The sequence below is a fragment of the Cimex lectularius genome, unplaced genomic scaffold (assembly GCF_000648675.2).
Source record: "Cimex lectularius strain Harlan isolate CLEC.00 unplaced genomic scaffold, Clec_2.1 scaffold11, whole genome shotgun sequence".
Classification (NCBI taxonomy): Eukaryota; Metazoa; Arthropoda; class Insecta; order Hemiptera; family Cimicidae; genus Cimex; species Cimex lectularius.
In genome coordinates this window covers 2,144,947-2,157,303 of record NW_019392673.1, presented here as the reverse complement: position 1 = coordinate 2,157,303, position 12,357 = coordinate 2,144,947, and the positions used below count along the sequence as shown (strand labels likewise).

Below are 12,357 nucleotides of genomic sequence, written 5' to 3'. Positions count from 1 at the left end.
CCCTATCTTTACTGATTACGTATCCTTAAGGGTAAAACATGGGCCTGAAGCCAGTTCATTTTTTCCAGATAACTGAAGACAAAAAATTGTAATTTTTGAAACAATTTAACTGTAAAAGTATTTCAAATCAGATTTTGTTAAGTTTCATAAAACCTTTTTATTTAGTGTTATTTGCTTGCGTTAAAACCAAATCTCTTTTGCCTGGTATCAGTGAAATATGTGCTCCTGTTAGACAGAGTTGATTGAATGCTTTGACTTGACGTTTAGGTTTATTTTATCGCTGTCACTAACACTTTTTTACTAATAAAAAGAGTTTGGCCCTGAATAGATATACATGATTTTTTTCCCCAATGGATCTTTTCTTCCGTGTTCTTGTTGTTTACTCATTAAATTCTGCAGTTTAAAAATAGTTAGCTGACGTTTTAAATATGAAGAAAAACCTTCCCACTGCAATAAATTCACATTAAATTACTACAAGTTTAATTTTAGTTTTATTTTTAAACTGCACATCTTCAAAATGCTGACAATATAATTACAATAGGAAAATATAGGATTTTATGTCAAATTATGTTTTATTTTTCCAGTTTTAACATTTTTATTATACATTTACAGTTTGGTTTTTATTTTTTACAGCCATTGAATGTATTTAGCGTTAACAAAAATATCTAATGTATAAAGGTGTACAAATGTTATATTGTGTACAAACGTTAATAAGAAATGAATAATTAGTAATTAAATTAGTATTAATTCAAGAAGACATAAAAAAAGATTATAATTTTTTTTACAATTTGTTCGAAAACGTATCATTTAGATTTAAAAGACAATTTTATGTGTATAACAATTTGATCATTACTGATCCCTTCTCTACGGACTACATCAGTCTCTCTGCTCTTTGACTGAAATAATAAAATATAAAGTGAATGGACGGACCCAAAGACAATAGTTTTAAATGTTGGTCTTAATTCAAATTTCAAAAAACTTATTTTTACATTTTATAAGAAATAACACTTCAGTTTTCTTTTAGCTCGAGGGTATTGTTATAAGTGAGTGAGGAACGTTTGATCAGGAATTGTTTTTTGTGAAAATAATGTAAGAAGTGAGTTGTGTCCTGATACAAACATCATATTTAACAGCGGTTAATTATTTTTTAATAATTATAAATAATAATTTTTAAGAATAATTTTTATTCTATTAAATAATAAAAATGAAATTATTTAAATAAATATTTTTAAATTTTGAATACGATTAGATTTTATATTTTATGTTAGAATAGTATGTGGTGATTATTTTATTTAAGTAGGTTCATTCAGTTGGGCGGGGTTGTTGCCTTCCCGTTTTGTCGTCATAGCCAGTGCCGCAATATTAGAAATCCAAACATTTTTCTGTTAAAACGGCAAATTCTACATGGTAAAATATGAGTTAATGTATTTCCACATAACTCTTGGATAGGGATTATAGTCCCTATTTATTAAAACTAAGGTTTTACTTAGTTAATAAATAATATTGCCTCACAATTTTTTTTAGTTTAATCAAGCATATATACATGATTTAGTTTTTTGTAGATTGATTGTACTTGTAAGTCTTGTCACATTCAACTTGTCAGCAGTCAACGTTCAATGCCGAACAGGTGGACAATTTTGTGTCGACGGACTTGGCGACTTTAGGATGGACATTTATGCCACTTTTTCTTCTTGAAATCATGCTTTATTTCTAACCCAAGACCACGATCCTCGGTACGCTATTTTAAATCTGTTGTATTTCATCGGTCTTTCTGGCACAACGAAAAGTTGGTCTGCACCTGTTCTCTCAGACACTAATATATTTTCGGCAACTTTAACCCTTCCGGATTTTTTTGAAGTCCAATCCTAGGATGTTATTTACTGGTATGTAAAAATGATTCGGCAAATTTGGTGAAGGTTCTCCATCAGTCGTATTCAATTACATTATATATTTTAAAAAAAGTTTATTCTTTTAACTAATTTAAACTTTACATGAAAGTTATTCACAGAACAATGAAAATTGAACAAACACAAATAAACATCACTTATTACTTACGACATTCTCAAAAATGAAATGCAACGGATAACGAGTATCCTACTTCGACCACAATTCCGTACACACTGTGACAAGCAACTGATTTTAAGTCTTGAGTTTTGTTCCTTTTTGGCTGTGGGTCTTTTTCCACAACTCTCAACACTGAACCGCCTCATCCAATAGTGATTGTGCAAATAAAAATGAAATTAATATCTAATTTTTAGTACCAGGGACTGCGGTAGCCGAAAGGTCAGCTTTCGGACTTTAGGCTCGTACCTCCCAGTTGTGGGTTCAATTCCCACCATCGCCCCGGGCATTTTTTACTCGAACCGCTTTTCCAAAAAAATGCAATGATTATCAAATACAATTAATTCATCGCTCTCTGGATAATATTGAAAAATAAGGGTATTAAATTAATATATAATTAATTTAATAATTAGACTAATATTAAATTAATATTAGTCTTTAAGGTAGTATTAATTAATTGCAAATGCAACAAAGCAATAAATGTGTTTCTTAGATGGAACTCTAATAGTTCCTTTTTCAGTTATACTGTCCTCACTCCGACATATAGATTATAGAAAGTAGGCTTTATTATTTTCAAATAGGATCTTGAGAGGGTGCAATTTAAATGCCTCAGTCCTGCCCTTCGGAGTTGAGTACTCTTGAAAAATGTGCCCCGTATATCTAACAAAAACCGATAAATATCTGAGCTGTCTTCTGATTAAATATTAACTTTATCATAAGCATAAATTATTGTAAAGAAAAGAAGAAAGACACGTGGGAATTTTTTTTGTAAGTTGACATATCGCGAATAATTGATTTTAATTTTTCTAATGCCCTGGGAGAATATCTAATGAAAGTGGGTAATTATTATATTTAAGTAGGGCCGTGAAGTAGTTTGAGGGGGGTTGATCGGGAGGGTGGGGAGGAGGCATTTAAACTGACTCCCCACTCTCGGCAGTCATTCCTGGTGGATATACGTCCGGTCGGTCCCCATGATGGGAGGGTGGAGGGTCAGTGACCTTGAAAATATCCTCTCCACGTGTTAAGTGACGACCCCTCCCCATCCGCGAACCCTCGCCCCACCACTTTTTCGCCTTGAGGGGTCCCACTGTCGGGGCCATGCCCGCCGCCGCCGCCTCCGCTCGATCTGCGTCCGTGCGAACACGCCGCAGAGGCTCCCTACTCCTCATCCTCGACGCACCACCACCTGCCTCGCATTAATTGTCCCCCCGGAGGGTCTCCTCGGATCGTGCCTCGCCGTATACCGTGCCTCCTCTCGGAATACCCCTGATCGTTTTATGGGCTCCGTTCTCGGTATTGAGTTGCCTGCCCCTCTTTTTAGAAAGGCGGTTTCGACCATTTCATATCCTGTACATATTTTTCGATTATCTGTATTTCTACAATCAAGGATCAACTATGTTCAAGTTAAAATTTAAGTAGTCTGAACCAACCTGAACTTTGCTTATGGCTGTATAAGGCTGATGCAAAGAAAGAAGGGACAAACGACCTAAACACCTATAACATTCCTTAAATGCCAGTGATAATTTGGAAATCTTATAAATAAAAATTATTAAAGTAACCTTTTCAATATTACGTAGTATAAATTTAAATTAGGTTATATAATATAAATGTATGATGACCAGAGCATTAACCGATTAACATTTTCACTGATTCCCCCCCCCCCAATAAATTAAGAAAATAATTGCCAACTAGTTCATCCTATTTTAATCTTTGGTGGTAAATGTTATGCAACAAACTCCTATTGTACTACAATTAATTAAGGTTTTTAGTTAAGATAAAAAAGTCAGTGGCACGAGCGGGATTCGAACCCACGATCTTCGGCTTGATACGCCGCTGCTCTACCACTTGAGCTATCGTGACCTCAAACCACTCGGACCCCAACTTCCCATCTCAACCCCACCTTTTGAATTTTCCCTCCTTTGGTCAAGGGACCACGAAATTATTGAATTTAACTTCTATTGTACATTGTAGATTTAAATAACATCTGACCTCGGTTTATATAGCCCTTCATAACACTGGACAAGAGGTAGCCAATTGTATTCAATTCGCAAAATCCAACGCTACAACATTTCGGAAAATCAATATATGTACGTATTACAAAATAATTTAACATTCTGTGTTCATATTTTTTGTCGGTAAATCACAATAATAAAACGTCGATGTTGACAAAAGTTGATTAAAATTGATCACTTCTGATCGACCTTGGCTGATGATAGTACTAGCAAGTCATTTTCAGAAGAAATCGTTTCTGGGTCGTTTTCTTTAATAATGTTATGTAGATAAATAGAAAAACCTTCGTGTTTCTTAGGGAAAAGAAATAGATTACACATTTCGGAAGGCGCTACCCCTCATTTTCTACCGTTAGTAATGATAACTCATCTTAAATCGAGCGTACCTAGGTAAATCTAAGATTCGTAGAATTTTTATCCGTTCGTCTACCTTCTCCAACTGGTTTTTTAATAAATAAACTCAGTTTAGTACGTATTATGAAATATACACAAATCAATTTATATTACTGAAAGCTTAAGGTAATAGAAGTGTGAAAAAATCCTAGTCTAAGCATAGAATTCCACATTAAAACTATCCTCAATAACTCGAAAAAATTTGCTGTTCTGAAGAAATTCGATTTAATGCGGTTCTACAAATACTAATGACATTCATTTCACCGGCAGTCCTCTTTTATATGCATTAATAAATAATGTCCAATAGCCCAGTTTTATAGAAGTTTAATGATGTCCAATAGACCAGTTTTATAGAAGTTTAATAATGTCCAATATACCAGTTTTATAAAAGTTTTACCAGTTTTATCGTACTTTTTTAAAATTATGAATTTATTATTTTGATCAAATCGACCAGAGAAAAGAAATGGTTCTTCTTTGACGTTCCGAAAGAAAACGTTTTCACGAACTCCATGTAATGTATCGTATGTAAATTAAAACAATTTTGTCAATATGAGACTCAAGAAACTTTTTCCCTAACGGATGGATAAAATTTGTTGAAACAACGATTGAACAGCTTGACCCGACAATCAACATTTTGTCGATGTTTTGCAGGAAAATTTTCCTTCCTCCATTTTTATGATAAAACGTTCCTTAAGTATCGTAATTCAACAAATAAAGCTAATGCATTTAAAGAGGATCCTTTTTATCTTATTGTGGTCTTAATGAATGAGATTCACGTTCGATGTAGACACTAGTAATAATAAATAAATTGTAAATGAAAACTAATCCAAGAAGTATTTCTAGGATTTAATGATTTAACTATTTAATGATTTGACTGTTGATCTAAGCAAGTTGATTATTTATTGCCATAAACTTGCTGAAGAACCGAAACATCTACATTGATGGGGATATTTTGCATAACGTGAAGTGTGAACGTAACGCTAAATTCTTTGAGGGCACATGAGCGATTTAATGGTATGCTATCTGAAATTGCAACTTACGACGTCTTGTATGAGAACATCGTCCATGCTAACAGGTGACGGTAAAGTCAACAAAGCAATTTTTTGTTGGAGATATTGTCATATTAAAGGCATACACTTAGTGATTATTTAATCGTTGGCTTTAGATAAGTCGTCGGAAGCTTGTTTTGAGTCATGCCTCTTTGTCGTTGACTTTAGATAAGTTCCGAACTTATTCTTTTCAAACATGCATGTTGGGTTGAGGATTAGTTATGAGATCGGCATTATTGAAAACAATTAATGAAGGTTTTCAGTTGAGATAAAAAATTCAATGGCACGAGCGGGATTCGAACCCACGATCTTCGGCTTGATACGCCGCTGCTCGACCACTTGAGCTATCGTGACCTTCGATCCACTCGGACACCAAACTCCCATCTCAACCACATCTTTTGAATTTTCCCTCCTTTTTGCCATATTTTTATCTCAACTGAAAACCTTAATTAATTGTAAGATATTAATTGGTCAAGCGGACCACGAAACTAGTGAATTTAAGAAGTTATTGAAATAGTTGATATTATGTAGGAATGATTCTGTTTGGAACATTTTTTGTTTTAGAACTTATAATATATGTATGTCCGTGCTTGTGAGGGGTGCCTGACCCTTGTAAGCCAGACGCAGGTGTACATCGAATAAGGGGTCATCTGTACACTGCACTGGGTGGCCCAGGATCTAGAACTGCTTCTCTAGTTTTTCTTTAGTAGTTTAGTGGGGGTCTCTTTGTGTGGGAAGTTGGGAAATTATCATACAACGGTTGTAAAGTCTGCATAAAAGAAAAAGAGAAAGAAAAACATTGAAACCGTTATGACTATAAATTTATGCTCGAATTCGTGTGGGCAGTGTTTTTATGTACATCCTTGATAACTTATAATATAAATATTGTAGAATTAGGACAACTCTCTACGTTATTTTAGTGTTGAGCTATGACCAAACAATAATGGGTTATGTTTGTATCGCTATTTGAATAAGAAATAAAAAACAGTTGTACATCAGCCATGATAATTGTCCGTTTATAAATTTGCAAAATGTAAGGATTTTAGAGGTTTCAAAATTAAATTTGCTTTCGTTGATAATTTAAAGAGGCTGACTTTTCCACTTTTGAGACTGTCTGAACAGACGGATATTACACTGCGTAGTTAACTGATAAAATTTTTTTTCGTCTCGAGTTTATTATCATTTGTTTATTGAATATAAATCAACAGAACAAAGGACATCTCAATACAATGACGGAATCAAAAGGCTTTATTACGCACACTTTTTAGTATAAAATACTTTAATCTCAGTAATAATAAATTAGTTTACTTATTTCTTTCTTTATTATTTTGTAATAGAATCTAGTTCACGTAAAATCTATTCTCGAAAGCAAAAGGGAAGATTACATTAGTAATATAGAGCAAGTAGGTGGCAATAAATATTTTTGAACAAGAGTACATAATTAATAAGACATCCAGATAAGATTTTGATTAAATTTTCCTAAGAACGAATAAATTCTTCGATTTCATTTTTTACGTTAACGAATTCACTCAGTAGTTGTTTTAGATGTACGTAAAACAGTCTAAACTATTGGTATTCAATTAAACTAATTGATTTTTCATTATTTTACTGTTTATAAGAAAAATTAAATCGAGATTACAGTTACAATTAAATTGAGATGAAAAAAAATAGGATATTGATATAAGTTGATAACGTCCCCTGATAATTACGTTATCGTTTCAGCAGCTTATGATGCCACGATTTCAAATAATTGCTGAAAAAGATAATTAAAAATATGTAGTTAGGTTGAGATGAGGGGGTTGGTGTCTCGGGGGACCGATCGTCATGGAAGGAAGGTGCATCGGTGTAATCTATCTAACCGATAGTCGTTGGTTCAAGTCCCGTGTCATTAACTTTCCTTCTCAAATATATTTTCATAACTTACGTATTCGAAAGAATCAGCAAAAAACTCACATTAAAAAAAATTAGTTTAGTTAATGGGTGTAGTACATATGTACTTAGATCTGCTACCTAAAACATTGTCGTTTTCCAAATAAAATATAAAAAATGTACTAATGTAATTTGAAAGTGCTATAATTTGAGTTTGGTTTGGTGTTGATACAGCCTAACAATAGAAGTTATTTGTTTTCCTTGACGCGTAAATTTTATTTCTTCCGTATCAGCCGTTGCGTGTTATTATATATTTTGATCGCGGTCATCGTTGTTCGTAGTTGACTTCAAAACAAGATCATCCTTTCCTTATTCCGGCAGCTGAGTAAATAAAGTTCAAAAGAAAACAATGTTTTGTGTCGTAGGTCGCGATAAATATATCTTCTCTATTTCAGCCTCTTTTTCTTTCCATCTCTCAAATTGAGGTTATCAAATAAATGCATGCATAATGGATGTATGTAATCGTGGTTTCTTGTGTTCACAGGGATTTCACTTTTGCTTCCGAACTACCGATGGTAGGGAAACCTTGTATTCTGAACAATTTTTCTCCTACAAAATTAAAATGTCCACTCTCATTATGCGTTTCACAACTTTCCAAATAATTTTATTATATTCATCCATTATCCTCCTTTAATGTACGCACCTCCAAAATCTAAATTTCCACTCGCGTTTTGAGTTTAGACCTTTCTGAACATATTTTTTCCGGTCTGCCCGTCTGTGGTCAATTCCTTGTAACCGGCAAAACTCCAAAACTATGAGACAATTTTTATGAATTTTCAGAGAAGTGCTGGTTGTTTTCTAGATGGCACCCAAAAAATTTCATCCAAAATCAGATCAACGGTATCGCCTGCTCATGCGCAAACGTAAAATCGCGTACCCAGCCATACCTAATCCATTTGTCGTATTCTTATGCAGTTTTCAGGTATTATGAAGGTTCTTTGTAGATGATCCCCCAAGAATTTTATTCCAAACGGGTTAACCCCCCCATTGGCAGACGTTTTTCTATCACAACGAAAGTTTCAATTTCAATAACAAATTCACAGATCTCGACAAACCAAAACTGAATAAATAACAAAAAACGTTAATAATAAATAACGAAGTTATAGAACATTTATAAACAATAATTTTAAAAAGTAAATCCCCAGTCTACAAATATTTTGATAAATACCTTTTGCAGGAATGCAAGAATTAAGTTATCAATCACAATAACACACCCTGTTCAGTAAGAATAATATATATTTTTTCTGGTGGACTATTATTTTGAATAATTAAAGAATGATTTCAGGGATTATTTGGAGATCGTGTAATGCGGTCTGGTCTGACGTAGGTTTAGAAAACCATTTTCTTTATGGTGCCAAAGTTTCGATCTTTATTAAGATCATCTTCAGGGCTCAGAGTGTTTGTTTTCTGGGTAGATTTATCATTACTTGTTGAGAAAGCACGAAATACCACACAAATGATTTCAGTACTTTTTTGAAATGAGGTAAAAAGCTCAGTTGACAGTAAATTCTAGATAGGTGTCACATTGTAAAAACACCTTTCTTATGTATAAAAATCGTTTTGAAAAATCTTGACCGTTTTTAATTAGTCACTAGAAAGTAAATTTAGAAAGTGACCTCTCTTGTGTTGTACGGTTTCTTATAATCTGTGGTCATAGTACTCAGGTAAAAAAAGAAAGGATATTTCGGATAGCGAATGTCCCTGGGTAAACGGTACCATCAAAAATCCCCTGTGGTCGTTGGACCCAGTTTGTTGGAACAGAGATTTGAGCAAGGGAACGTCCGGCTGCCTTGTTCCTAGGGCAAACGGTTCCAAATAATCCGTGGGCATTGGACGCAGGTGTTTCCTATATATCCCCCCGGGTGTTGGCCTCAGTCCAGTTGTTTACCAAGAGTAAGAGAAAGAGCCTTTGTCTGGGGGTCCAAACAAAAATAGTACTTAAATTGCACATCGTCCTTAATGATATTTAAATTTAACCCTTTATCCACTCCTGAGGTAGAATGTATAGTTGAACATCAAACGTGACCTTTAAAATTGTATGCAATAATAATATTTTTATTTTTTATTGTCATACATTATTCATAGGCGGTAGACATTATAAACAATAGAGCGTTTGTTTATAAATGTTTCCAAAGTTTTTACAAGGAAATTAATTTAGATAACATTTTTCGTACATTTTTCTACCCAGTGGAGTATGTATTGTTAATATGATCTGTGTTGGTTCTTTTGTCCTTTTGCTTCTTGATAATCATACTGTCATCCCACCAGAGTTCGTATTTGAGATGATTGACATTGCTTTTCCGATGCCCATGTTTTTCTGGTAGACTTACTATATTACTTGCATGTCACACTTTTGCAAAACGTTACATCCATTGACAAGATTTCCCAATCGGCGAGAAGATTGCACAAATGGTCGACCTCACCACGATTACGCGCTACTCTAAGCGTTCTTCTCAGGAAGAGCACAATGATGAACGATTGTTGGCCGGTTTAGATAAGTTGGACGGACAAAAGTGAGTCCAACAAAAGAGCGCGTCAGTCGTAAAACTCTTTTCGAGACGATGATAAAAGCTAATTTTTTAGTTTAGCTTATTACCTTGGGGATTTTTAAACGTGGCTTTACCCATCTTGACTATTGAATTATGTGAATATAACATTCCATTATTGTACTTTTTCTTAAGGTTTATGGCACAAGGTAATGTCTCAGCTAGGATAATTAAACATTCCTGTTTTTTAAAACTATCTATTTTTCATAATAATTATAAAAACATATGCGATTATTTAAACCTAACATATTTATCGTTATCGGCATTCACCTGAAATCACGTAGGACTTAGCAATGTGCAAGGATAACAACTTAATATTCTTATCTGCTGTTGATTCTGGCAAAAACCCTATTTTGCATTCCTGTCCTTTCTTTTAAGTCGAAATCCATAGAACAACTAAACCTTTTTTAAAAAGGTCGGCTTATCAATCTTCGGAAACCAATCTTTGTTCTTATTGATACTTTAATTGGCAAGGATTTGGAAATCTTAACAAAAATGCCGATGAATAAACTTAAAGCGTTCATAGGAAAAACGAAATTCTTGTTTGAGCTCTTCTTTTTCTTTTACCTATTATCAATTGTTAAATGTACTTTATTGTAATATTAGGGGATTATAAAAGTTCAAAGAGCATTAGCGAAAGCATTATGTATATCATTTTCTTTTCAAGTATTATCTATTATTAAGATATTTTATTCTAAGTATGGTTCATATCATTATTGACGAATTCTATTGAGAAAAAGGTCTTAACTTCAGTATGTTTTAGTTTTTGATCGAATACTCCTGCTGACATTTAAATGTCTCAATTAAATTAATCAATGGGGAAATAGAGATACGACCATCATATTTAGTGCTTACATTCATTAACATGAAAAGATGTTAATTTCCTTGTAATAGGGGGAATCGTATCGACCATTCTAGGTGTTGGAGGTACATAGAGGTTTTCTCATAGGGTGCCCGCACGTCGTCAATGGCCGGGCCCGTCGCATATGCCTCAGTCAACATTTCTGTACACGAAGACAAAGTGAAATTGTGGAAACGGCGAACACGTTGAACCAGGCTACAGGAAGCCGCGGGGCACTGCACCTAAATGTGAACGTCAAGAATGTCGCGTTTTGTAGACTTCTCCGGTTGGAAGTCCTGGACCAGTCGACCCACTTTTTATATTATCTTGGCTCTCTCCTTGATCTTAAAAAGTTTCAGCTAAATCCTCTACCACTTTTTTTCTCGCATCATAATTTATTTTAGTTTCGATTCTTGATTGTTTAAAAATAATAAAACGAAGCTGAAATGTAGCTGCGACCTCGGTGTTGAAATTAACTTTTCCGGGTAATGGCACTAAAGGACTTTCCTCGTCTATTTCTTCGTTTCTCTTCCTTATATATTCTGCCTTTATATTTAGTTTTCCGGGAGATGTATATTTATTCTTTACTTTCGTTTTCCGAATTCTCTGCTCTATTTTGTTTTCCGACAAGGATATAGTGTTCTTCCTTATTTTCTCACCCTTTAGTATGAGGTTTCAAACAAAAAATACATTAATTAATTATACATATTCATAGTGGCTAAGCATAAGACTGGAACCGGCTTGACGAAAATTATTTCCATTAGCGATTGAAGTTCCTTGTAGGCTGTATGTGTAAGGATTTCTATAGGTTTCAACAATTTAACATTTTTAACCTATTCGTTTAACCTTTAACATATTCGTTTAAAGATAAGAATCTCACTAAGGAATGATTATTAGACCAGAAATCGGCAATAGCTATTGTCGAACACGACGATCCACCTACCCTAAGACGTTATAGAATGTTCATTTAGGTCAGAACCTCCTTCACACAATTATCGTTCCAATATGCACATGCCAACTGCTTAATAACGCAATTGGATGAGCCGATACGAAAAGAAATCAGGTTTTCCATGTAAAATAACAAAATGATCTGTTTATGTAATTTGCGTTTACGGCTGCGACTTTAGGATTGGCAAAATACTCCTGCCCCGATGTACGTGCGTCATTGAGACGAAACGGACGCGTTTTCACCCGGACTATGTTTTAAAAAGGTGTTTGTCCCTGACAGGATGTGGGACCGTAGGTTAATTCATATTTCCTTCCCATGCTAGCTAATAGGAATGAATAGTGGCTGATTTTCCCCCGGATTTTTCCCCCACCCATTTGTTATCTAGCCATTGCGTTAAGAAAGTGAGCCGGCAGCGGGGAGGTAGATGAAAGAGAGAAAGCTGTTATGGGCACTTGACGTGGAATGACGAAGCTTTGTAGTAAGGTGGGAATGACGTCAGTTAGTTGCACAATGTTCGTAGTGCCGTTGTTCCATTGAAAAACTATAGCGAGAATTTGGTTTACGCATTTTCAGCATAAAC

General features: G+C 34.3%; 1 protein-coding gene across 9 annotated transcripts in view; it reads left to right on the top strand.

Moving 5' to 3' along the window:
* LOC106668314 (AN1-type zinc finger protein 6) overlaps nucleotides 1–12,357 on the top strand; it is a 52,612-nt gene that overhangs the window by 8,019 nt on the left and 32,236 nt on the right. The gene's annotated exons all lie outside the window — the stretch shown is intronic.